This window comes from Macaca mulatta, chromosome 6 (assembly GCF_049350105.2).
Source record: "Macaca mulatta isolate MMU2019108-1 chromosome 6, T2T-MMU8v2.0, whole genome shotgun sequence".
Lineage (NCBI taxonomy): Eukaryota > Metazoa > Chordata > Mammalia > Primates > Cercopithecidae > Macaca > Macaca mulatta.
Genome location: NC_133411.1, coordinates 89243271 through 89255133, shown reverse-complemented (window position 1 = coordinate 89255133; position 11863 = coordinate 89243271).

The following is an 11863-nucleotide window of genomic DNA, read 5'->3' as shown; positions in this document are numbered from 1 at the left end:
TTTCTAATTTCATTTTAAGTCCTTTGTTGGTTTATTAGCTACAACTCCTTGTTACTTTAGTGGGTGCTTTAGGATTTATAGTGTACATTTTTACCCTATCACAGTTTCACACAGTTTAACATTCAAGGGATATTATAGCCCTTCATAGTAGTATAAGAATTTTAAAATAGTATACTTCTATTTTTCCATTTTCAGTTTTTGCGGTGGTGTTGTCAAGCATTTTACTTTTACATATATCATATACCTCATGTGATATTGTTATTATTTTTGCTTAAACAGTTAACTATTGATGATTGTTTTTAATAACAAGAAAAAGCTATTATATATTTACTGATATGACTCCCATTTCATTCCATTGTGTAGATTCATGTGTTCCTTTGGTACTACTTTCATTCTGTCTGAAAGACTTGAATGTTTCTAGTAATGCAGGTCTGATAGCAGTTAGTTCAGTCAGTTTTTATATGTCTGACATTTTTTCACCTTATTTCAGCAAAAAATGATTTTGCTGGCTAAACCATTATGGGCTGACAGTTTTTTCTTCTTTCGGTATTTTAAAGATGTTGCTCCATTGTCTTCTCAATTGCATTGTTTCTAATGAGAAATATGCTGTCCACTTTATCTTTCTCTGCATTTAATGTGTCTCTTTTCTTTGGCTTGTTTTAGGACTTTCTCTTTGTCAATGATTTTGAGCAATTTGATTACAATGTGTGTCTGTGTAATTTTCTTTTTTCTTTTCTTTTTTCTGGAGACAGGGTCTTGTTCTGTTACCCAGGCTGGAGTGGAATGGCACAATCATGCCTCACTGCAACCTCAGCCTCCTGGGCTCAAGTGATCTTCCCACCTCAACTTTTCAAGTAGCTGGGACCACAGGTGTACAGCACCTTGGCTAGCTAATTCTTTTGTATTTTGTATAGAGATGAGGTTTCACCATGTTGCCCAGGATTGGTCTTGAACTCCTGGGCTCAAGTGATCTGTGTGCCTTGGCCTCCTGAAGTGCTGGAATTATAGGCGTGAACCACCGCACCTGTCTATTGTCTTTTTTTTTTTTTTGAGACGGAGTCTCGCTGTGTCGCCCAGGCTGGAGTGCAGTGGTGCGATCTCGGCTCACTGCAAGCTCCGCCGCCTCCCGGGTTCACGCCATTCTCCTGCCTCAGCCTCCCTAGAAGCTGGGACTACAGGTGCCCACCACCACGCCCGGCTAATTTTTTTGTATTTTTAGTAGAAACGGGGTTTCACCGTGTCAGCCAGGATGGTCTTGATCTCCTGACCTCGTGATCCGCCTGCCTCAGCCTCCCAAACTGCCGGGATTACAGGCGTGAGCCACCGCGCCTGGCTCTGTCCATTTTCTTTATGATGCTTGGGGTTCATTAATATTTTTATATCTGTGGGTTTATAGTTGTTACCAAATTTGGAAAATTTTCAGCTATTCTTGAAATAGTTTTTTTGCCTTTTTTCTTTCTCCTATTATTTGGGGTCTTCAATAAAGATATAATAGGCTACTTTAAGTTGTCTCATAGTTCATAGATATACTATTTATTTGTTCTCTTTTTCCTCTATGTAAACTTTTGGATAGTTTCTATTGCTATGCCTTTAATTTTGCCATTTTTTGTCCTCTACAATGTATAATCTACCATTTATTCTACCCAGCATAGTCTTCATATCAAACATTATAGTTTTCGTCTCTAAGAGTTTGACTTTTTGGGTTTTTTATATATTTTCTTCATCTCTACATAACTTTTTGAGCATATGAAATAGTTATATTAACTGTCTGAATATATTTGTCTTCTGTGGCTGACATCCGTATCAGTTCTTCTGGTTTTGATTGATTGATCTTTGCCCCTTATTATTCATTATATTTTTCTCTTTCTTTTTATGTCTAGTAATGAGATGCCAGGCACTGTGGATTTCATGCTGTTAGGTGTTGGATATTTTTGTATTCCTAAAAGTATTATTGAGGCTTGTTCTGGGGTGCTAAGTTAATTGGGAAATAGTTTGATCCTTTAGGGTCTTGGTTTTAAGATTTGTTAGGCAGGACTAGATTCATGTATAAGTTAAGACTAATTGTTCTCTACACTTTAGGTAAGACCATTCTGAGTACTCTACCTGATGATCCCTGAACTGTGAAATTTTTCTGTCTGACTGATGATGACAGACAATATTTCTGACCCTGTGTGATTGGCAGGTTTTGTTCTTTCTTATCTTTTTGAGTAGTTCTTTCCCCAGCTTTGAGTGGTTCCCTAACATGCACGTGCTTAACAATACTCTGCTGAGCCCTATAAAGGGCTCAAGAGTTAGTTTCTGTGCAGTTTTCTCTTCTCTGTTTTTCTGTTCTTCAAGTTCTAGTTGCCTTTATTCCCCCAGATCCTCAGCTGTATCTTCTCAGCTCAGGAAATCTGTAAGACTGTTCAAGTTCTCCCTCCCTGTGCCATGGCCTACAAATTCACCCTCCCACGACAGTAAGCTGGGGTAATTGGCTCACTTTGTTTCCTGTCTTTCATGGATCACTGTCTTTTGTTGATTGATATAATGTCTTAAACATCATTGCTTCAAGTATTTTCTGATTTTTTATTGTTTTAGGCGGGCAGGTAAATCCAGTCCCTATTACTCTATTTTGGCTGAAAGCAAAAATCCCATTCATAATTTTTCAAATAAAGAACTGATATATCACAACTTTCAAATAAAATAATTTACTCTTTGTGAAATTGTTATGATTGTGTGAACTGTTTCTTTTTAATCTGTCATATTCTTCATTCACATCAATCAGTCCAAAACTTCAAGTATCTGGGACCACAGGTGTGCAGCACCTTGGCTAGCTAATTCTTTTGTATTTTGTATAGAGATGGGGTTTCACCATGTTGCCCAGAATTGGTCTTGAACTCCTGGGCTCAAGTGATCTGCCTGCCTTGGCCTCCTAAAATGCCATCTTTTGATTTTCACCTCGGATATTATATCTCTTGTAGCCAGAAGGTTCTTTCTCCTCTGAATTGTCATTACCTTGCTTTCTTTTTTGTTTGTGTTTTTGTTTTTTTGAGACGGAGTCTTGCTGTGTCCCCCAGGCTGGAGTGCAATGGCACAATCTCGGCTCACTACAACCTCTGCCTCTTGGGTTCAAGCGATTCTCCTGCCTCAGCCTCCTGAGTAGCTGGGATTACAGGCACCCACCACCACGCCCAGCTAATTTTTGTATTTTTAGTAGAGACAGAGTTTCACCATGTTGGTCAAGCTGGTCTCGAACTCCTTACCTCAGGTGATCAGCCCGCCTTGGCCTCCCAAAATGCTGGGATTACTGGTGTGAGCCACCGCACCCAGCCCAATTGTCATTACCTTTCTTATACCTTATCTATCTGTTAGTCTCCTCCCTCCTACTACAGTTTGAATTATTAGAAGGAAGGTTTTGAATTCTTATTTCTTGTATCTGTCACAGTAACATACAGCATGCTTAGTGTATTGTAGTTATACAATTTTCAAGGGAAAAAAGTGATGTCTGTGATGTGAGATAAAATAGGTAGCTGAAACATTAGATAGCTATGATATTCCTTTCATAAGTCTTATGTTTTAATTGTTTCAATTTGTTACTTAGATTAAGGAACTGTATTTGTATCCTAAAATGGGAGTACAACTAATATGTTCCCTATTAGTAAATGACTAAATAGTATATTTTGAAACACTTTATACTAGTGGAAAGAGAAAAACATTTAGCTTTAAAACAAAAATGAGGTCACTGTCTCTGGCCCCCTGACTTTTTTTAATTTTATTTTTTAGATGGAGTTTCGCTCTGTTGCCCAGGCTGGAGTGCAGTGGCGTGATCTGGGCTCACTGCAAGCTCTGCCTCCCAGGTTCACGCCATTCTCCTGCCTCAGCCTCCCGAGTAGCTGGGACTACAGGTGCCCGCCACCACCCCTGGCTAATTTTTTGTATTTTTAGTAGAGATGGGGTTTCACTGTGTTAGCCAGGATGGTCTCGATCTCCTGACCTAGTGATCTGCCCGCTTTGGCCTCCCAAAGTGCTGGGATTACAGGCATGAGCCACCAAACCCGGCCTTGACTCTTAATTTTTAAATTCCTCAATATGTTCCTGTGTAAAATCGCCTGAAGTCAGTGATCGCTATTAACATACTATATGTTCTGCAAGCAGGAAGAACATTCTTCTGTCAGTAAAAAGGAATCCCCTTGTAAATCCTTTGGACATCAATCAGTAATATTACTGGAATTTTATCTTAGCCTAAACTTACTTTGCATTTGCCAGTAAATCTACATTATAATAGCATATACTATATAACTTACTTTGCATTTGTCAGTAAATCTACATTATAATAGCATAACTATAGTACAAATAGCATGATACACATGTATATCATGTACCAATACACAAATCTGGATTTCTTAGCATTTAGGCCTTTGAGCAAATTTGGAGCAAATAAACAAATATTTTCTTGTAATTTCTTCCAATCACTTTGTATGATGGAAGATATACTGCGATGGTAGGCAATTGGAAGGCAGATACTAAACATTATATTTATTAAATGGTTAAATAATTTGTTTTTTGGTTTTTGGTTTTTTGTTTTTTTTTTTTTTTTTGAGACGGAGTCTCGCTCTGTCTCCCAGGCTGGAGTGCAGTGGCCGGATCTCAGCTCACTGCAAGCTCCGCCTCCCGGGTTCCCGCCATTCTCCTGCCTCAGCCTCCCGAGTAGCTGGGACTACAGGCGCCCGCCACCTCGCCCGGCTAGTTTTTTGTATTTTTTTAGTAGAGACGGGGTTTCACCGTGTTAGCCAGGATGGTCTCGATCTCCCGACCTCGTGATCCGCCCGTCTCGGCCTCCCAAAGTGCTGGGATTACAGGCTTGAGCCACCGCGCCCGGCCGGTTAAATAATTTGAAAGTAGAAATCAACCTTTATTCTCTTCTTTTACTGATTGAATTTATTTTCTCTCTACTTTTTCAATGGCAGCAAAAAGAGATGGTGCTTTCAATTTACCTTTTTTTCTCAGCCAACAAGAACTTGTTGAGTAAAGTGGGAGGATATAGACAATAAATAAATACCGTACATGGTTTTAAGTGTTGTAATGAAGATGTATTCAAGTAACAGGGCAAAACGGGGGAGGAATCTATGACCCAAAAAAGGCCCTGCAAAAGAGATGATTAAGATGAGTCTTCAAGAATACGTAGGGCATTATTAAAGGATCAGCTCAGCAATAATCTAGGCAGAGCAAATAATCTAAACCAAATGAAAGCTGAGAAGCATAATACTTCTTGGTGCTCTATGAGAATTGCCAGCAATTTGGTATGGCTAAGGCATGAAGCAGAGAGAAAGGAAAAGAATAGAGGTGGGACAAAGGGGTGTAAAATAGGAAGGGAAGCTGAAAGAGGTGAGATTAGAAAAACAGGCAGGGGCTGGGGAGTGAAGACCTTGAAGTTTGCTCAAAAAGAGGTTTAGTTAAGCAGGATATCGCAACTGAAGAGTGTTGCTCACATCTTGGGCAGAACAAGTCTTTCTTGTTCTGGACTTTCCAAGCATTGCAGGGCAGGATACGCTTTTTTCTCTTCACCCAAGAAATGTTAGTCATGCTGACCAGCCACTGGGACAACCATAAAAGGCCCTCCAAGCAGTATTTCCAAAGCCCCTGGAGTGATATTAGGCCTGCTTGAGAACCACTGAAGGATAGAGATCTGATAGGTGTTAAACAGGGCAGTGTTGTGACTAGACCCATGCTCACTTTTTCTTTATTGTCTTCTTTCCTTCTCTTAGTTTGGAATACTTTTTTTTTTCTTTGTTTTTTTGAGACGGAGTCTCACTCTGTCACCCAGGCTGGAGTACAGTGGCGCAATTTCGGCTCACTGCAACCTCCGCCTCCCAGGTTCAGGCAATTCTCCTGCCTCAGCCTCCCTGTGTAGCTGGGACTACAGGTGCTGGCCACCACGCATGGCTAACTACTGTGAAATAATTTATAGGGAGTGAAAGTACGCCTTAAGCGTAGTATATATAACTATGGGAGCTCTTCCTGCTCTGTTTCTTTTAAAATAATGAAGGTTGTACAAACATATTTATCTCCAATGCTGGGGTAACTTTTATGAATAGAAGTAATTTATATCACTGAAGTGAATTTTCAGAAGCTTTAGAAGGATTATTATACAACTGACACACGATTACTGAGGACAAATTAGAAAACATAAATAAACCAATCTGAAGCAAATAGAAATCAAACCGTATTTGTTCAACCTAGGATAAGCAGGTCACATTATGCTGTATTCTTTGTTTTAAACCTATTGTAAACATGTTTTACATATTTAAACATGTATGTAAAACATATATGTAAACATGTTTCCAGTCAATAAATACTCACAGTATATGTTTAGGCAGACATGATTATATTTCGTGACATGAACACACTTGACTATAATTTATTCAACCACTATTTGACTTTAGCATTATACCAATTTTTCATTATAAACAATTTTATTATGTGATAAACCTCTAAAACATTTGTCTAATTGTTTTCTTATCTGAAATGAGTCAGATGGTCTTCTCATTTTAAGTTTTTAAGAACACATATTTTCAAATTTTCTTCCAGAAAGGTTTTTCACAAATTAGCAATATTAAAGAGTGCCACTTTGCTCAGATCTTTGGAACATACTGGTTTCATCTAAAAATCTCTTTTAAAAACTCCCTAGCAATTGGATAAGAAAAAACTAACAAGACACTCAAGTGCCATTATTATGTGCGTTTATTTGACAATTTGTGGAGTTGGGTTATTTGATGTTTCATATGCTTATGAATCATTTCTATTTCATCTTCTATAGATTGTCCGTTTATGCCTTTTGAGCATTTTTAAATTACAGTGATCTTTTTTTATAGATGGTATAAATATTAGGTCTGTGCCATATATAAACTTTGTCATTTGAACTTTCAGTATTGTTTATAGTGTTTGCTTAGACATTCTAAAAACTCTCATAAATGATGAGCGTAATCAACATTTTATTTTATTTTTGGTTTTCTTTTAGAAACAGCTTATATAATCCAAGTTTAAATTTGTATTTGCAATTGTTTTAGTACTTTATTTTTTGTTTTACATTTCAATTTTTAATCCATATGTAATTAATTTTCCTGTAGGTTATATAACTTTGTACTTTCCCAAATGTTTAGCTTTTATCTTACTGTTATTAAATGTATCTTTTACTTACTAATTGCAAATCCTACCTTTGTCAATTCAATTCTTATATAAATAATTGAACCAGTCTGGCGATATTTTAACTTGGTCAATTTTTAAATTTTAATTTTTAACACACAATATTGGTATACAAGAAAGAGTTGTGTGTGTTCATTTTATAGCTTGCCACCATGTTGAGCTCTATCATTAATTTTTTAAGTTTTAAAATAGATTCCCTTGAAATTATCAAGTAAAAAATTTCATTATTGAGAATTTTGCTACCTCCTATTTTCTTTCTTCTTCTTCTTCTTCTTCTTCTTCTTCTTCTTCTTCTTCTTTCTTCTTTCTTCTTTCTTCTTTCTTCTTTCTTCTTCCTCTTCTTCTTCTTCTTCCAGAGTTTCACTCTTGTTGCCCTGGCTGGAGTGCAATGGCAGAATTTTGGCTCACTGCGACCTCCTCTTCCCGGGTTCAAGTGATTCTCCTGTCTCAGCCTTCTGAGTAGCTGGGATTACAGGTACATACCACAACACCTGGCTAATTTTGTATTTTTTAGTGGAGATGGGGTCTCACCATGTTGACCAGGCTAGTCTCAAAATCTTGACCTTAGGTGATCCACCCACCGTGGCCTCCCAAAGTGGTGGGATTACAGGCATGAGCCACGCCACCTGGCCTATTTTCTTTAACTAATTTATTTTCTTAATTGTATTGGCTAGAACATCTAAAACAATATTAAATAATAATAATTTACAATCCTTATCTTGTTATAAACTTTAATGGTAAGTTGCTAGTATTTTGCAAGTAATGGTGACTGTTTGAAATAGTTATTTATGGCAAAGGACATGGGATCACCCTAAATGTTCATCAATGATAGACTGGATAAAGAAAATGTAGTACATATACACCATGGAATAACTATGCAGCCATAAAAAAGAACAAGATCATGTTCTTTGCAGAGATATAAATGGAGCTGGAGGCCATTATCCTTAGAAAACTAACGCAGGAACAGAAAACCAAATGCTGCATTTCTCACATATAAGTGGGAGCTAAATGATGAGAACACATGGACACATAGAGGGGAACAACACATATTGGGGACCTTTGGAGGGTGGGAGGAGGGAGATGGTCAAGATAAATAGCTAAGGGGTAACTACTAGGCTTAATACCTGGGTGATGAAAAAATCTGTACAACAAACCCCCATTATACAAGTTTACCTATGTAACAAACCTGCACTTATGCTTATAATGGAAAATTGGTATAATGTGAAATTTTAACTTAAAAAGTTAAAACAAAAAAGAAAAACTAGGAAAGAAAACTTTCAATTGTTTTAAGAAAACATTTATTATGTTGAAGAAGTATATATTTCTTCTTGTTTTACCAAAAATTTTATTTTAGTCAGCAATATTTCACCAAATGTCCTTTCAGTTTCTATCAAGGTAAGATCTCCTCTGGTCTATCAATAGCTTTTAAAATAGTGAACTATCTTTATAGGAATTTTTTTTAGACCAATTCCTATTTTAGACATAGTGTAGATATTGGGGCATAGGATTTACTAATGTTAATTTAATATTTTATACCTATGAATAACTGAGTTAATATTCTAGTTTTCTTTCTGTGATTTATCTGTGGCTTTGGTATTAGGACCTACTAGCTTGGAGTTACAGAATAGCTCTGATGTTCCCTTGAATAGTTATAAATAGCCTTTTCAACTTCCTAACCTTCTAGTATATTTTAATTAAATTAAACATATTTACAATCAAGTCCTTAGAAAGAAAAAGAAGGTACTTCGTTTGTTTTAGACTTACAGTAAAATAAGAAAGTGAAACCACATTGTCCATTTCCCTATTCTCTCAGCTGTGGTCTACAGATAGGAGACTCACAATTTTTCCCAGAATGGATGTTAACAGGTGTGATATAAATGACCTCTTTTAGACTCTGACTTAAAATGTCTACACTATCTTTGTTGAATGGTATGTTAAAAGAACATATTTACTATATGAAGGCTAGACTTGTCAATATAATGATCACTTTCTGTTTCCAAGGGATAATTAACAATGAAAATATTTGATTAAAAAATTAAATCCCCAAACGTATAACTTACCTTACTTTTTTTTTTTTTTTAACTTGAACTGCCTAGACAAAGGCTACAAGTACTTTAAATATCCTGCACAGTTTTATAGTCTCGATACAATGTATTTGGAAGTTTATTTTCTTTTTTAAGCTGTTGAAAGAGTTTAAGTATCCCATTTCAGGAAGAATTGGATAAAATTTACCTCTAACGCTATCTGGACCATAAAGATTGTTTTCTTGGTATTTGTTGAACTGCTAGCAATTTGCTATATCTTGCAATGAAGTCCTATGTGCACTTAACTTTTAGAAATTCCTCAAAATATTTGACTTATTGATGATTCTCTTCTCTCCTTTCTATCATTAAGATATATATTTTTCTATTTTTTATTTTAAATATTTCAGTGGGGGTTGTGAGAAAGCAAATGCAAATTGATGTGTAGAAAAAGATGTCTTTATGAGTTGATTAGAAGGGTGAGAAACAAATCATTGTGGTACTTCTCCTGCCTAACACAGGATCTAAATTGGATTGGTTTTGTAATGCTCTTCCAGAGACACACACATAACATTATCAGTGAACTCTCAATTTTTATGCCAGCAGTAGCATTTGATAGTGAGTACTTTAGCACAAGTTTTCTTGATTAAATCAATACCTCGTGGTAATTGTAAAGAGCTTGATCCTGGAGAAACAGACTCCAGGGAATCGGTTATGAGGGACTTGGACATTTCATTTATAGGGCATTGAGATATGATTTTCCTTCTTCACAATTTTGCTTAGAGGCAGTCTATTACACTTCAAGAAAGCTTAAGGGAGGTTGTTTCAGGGACCAGGAACATCAATGCTAAGTGATTTCAAAATCAGACGGATGTGGGCTCAAATAGTATTTTCACTCTGTTTTTGTTGTGTAAACTTGGGCAAAATAAACCTAGCCTGGAGTCAGGGAGAAGATCTGCCTCCTATGAAGACATACATTCTTCTTATCTTTCTGCGGGTACACTGAAGGCTCCAGGGCAAAAGGACTGATGGTTTGTTTCAGCATCTTAATGTTTGATTGTTGTTGATGTTTCATCATCTTGAGAGCATGCAACTTTACAATTTGTTGTAAGGGCATCACAACAGAGCGGCATGTTGCTTGGTGGTCTTGAGAAGCATGGAATGCACTGCTCCATGAGATGAGAAGCCATGACCAGAGAGCCACAGTTCCACCTTCAGCTGTCATGTGCTTTCAATGTAGTCCCGCTCATCCCCTTCTCTGGAAACTATACTCTCTCACCCACCTGGCCACCGGGGCATTCAAGGGTCACATGACTTGCCACCCTTGCCACAGTGGGCTGGCACAGAGGTGGGCCCTCCACTCAAGCTAGGACTGTTAGGAGTGGTGAATCCATGTGGTGGTCTGCAGTGGTCTGCAGCAACCTCAATTTTTGCCTCCTTAGAAGAAAGCATTCAACCAAGGGGCATAAGGCAGAGTGAGAAACCGAGGCAAATTTTACAGCAGGAATGAAAGTGTATGAAAAAGTTTTAGATCAGGAATGAAAGGAAGTAAAGTACAGTTGGAAGAGGGCGAAGTGAGCTACTTGAGAGATTCAGGTGCCTGGTTTGACCTTTGACTTGGGGTTTGATACGCTGGTATTCCACACCTGCAGTGACCTGCTAGCACTTGGGAGGGGCTGCATATGTCGTGTGTTAAAGTTGTACATATGCTCGCCTGAGGCGTTTTTCCCTTACCAGTTGAGTGTTCCTAGAGAAAGGTCATATACCAGTTAAACTCCATCATTTTGCATCTTAGCGTGGATGCTTGAGCCTGCTTGCCCAACTCCTGAAATCTTATCAGGAAGCTGCGGATCATCAGTTTCAGGTTTTGTATCTATTGAGAGTCTGCTGTTCCCTGGCACCACCTGTGACCAGTTATTTTAGAGTGACAGTTAACAACCACCTGACTGTTACCTGATGGCTGCCTGGTGTGTGGGGAACACTCTCCTGCCCTGCTCTTGTCTGACTAACTACCTACTGTAACAGGACTCAGTCCCATCTCCAGAAATTCAAATTGAGACCAAGAAATAGTTTGTTTCTCTCCAGGTAGCTAGATCTGAGTCATGTAAACTTAAAATTCCTGTCACTGAGTTGGACCAGCGGAAGAAGCTGAGAGAGAGAGGGAGAGAGAAGGGGGAGAGAGAGGAAGAGAGGAAAGGTAGAAGAGGAAGAAGGAGGGAAGGGGAGAGAATTAGGCATCAAGGAGCAGATATGAAAGACAGAGGGAGCTTCCTGATGACACTTGAATCTCTGGTTCCAGTCTTTTCTGAGACAAGGGTGCCTTTCGGCCTTTAGGTTCTACAGGTCATCTCCTAATCATTATAACAAATGTCTGTTTCTTGGCTTAAGCTGAAATAATTGATTTCTGTTACTTACAACCAACAAATGTAAGCATGCATAATAATACACCCTGAGGGATATGCAGGCTGTTTGGAGCAAAGAGTCTTCTCTGTAGGGGGTTGAGGCACATCAGCCTACAGTATTTTGAAATTAATGTTAATGTGACTCATTTGTGCCCCTAGGCTGGTGGGGTCTAGGGACATCTAGGTTATACATTTTCAGTAATATAAAAGCCAGAAACAGTCTTTGTTGCAAAATCTACATTGTCCGTAATGTAAAAA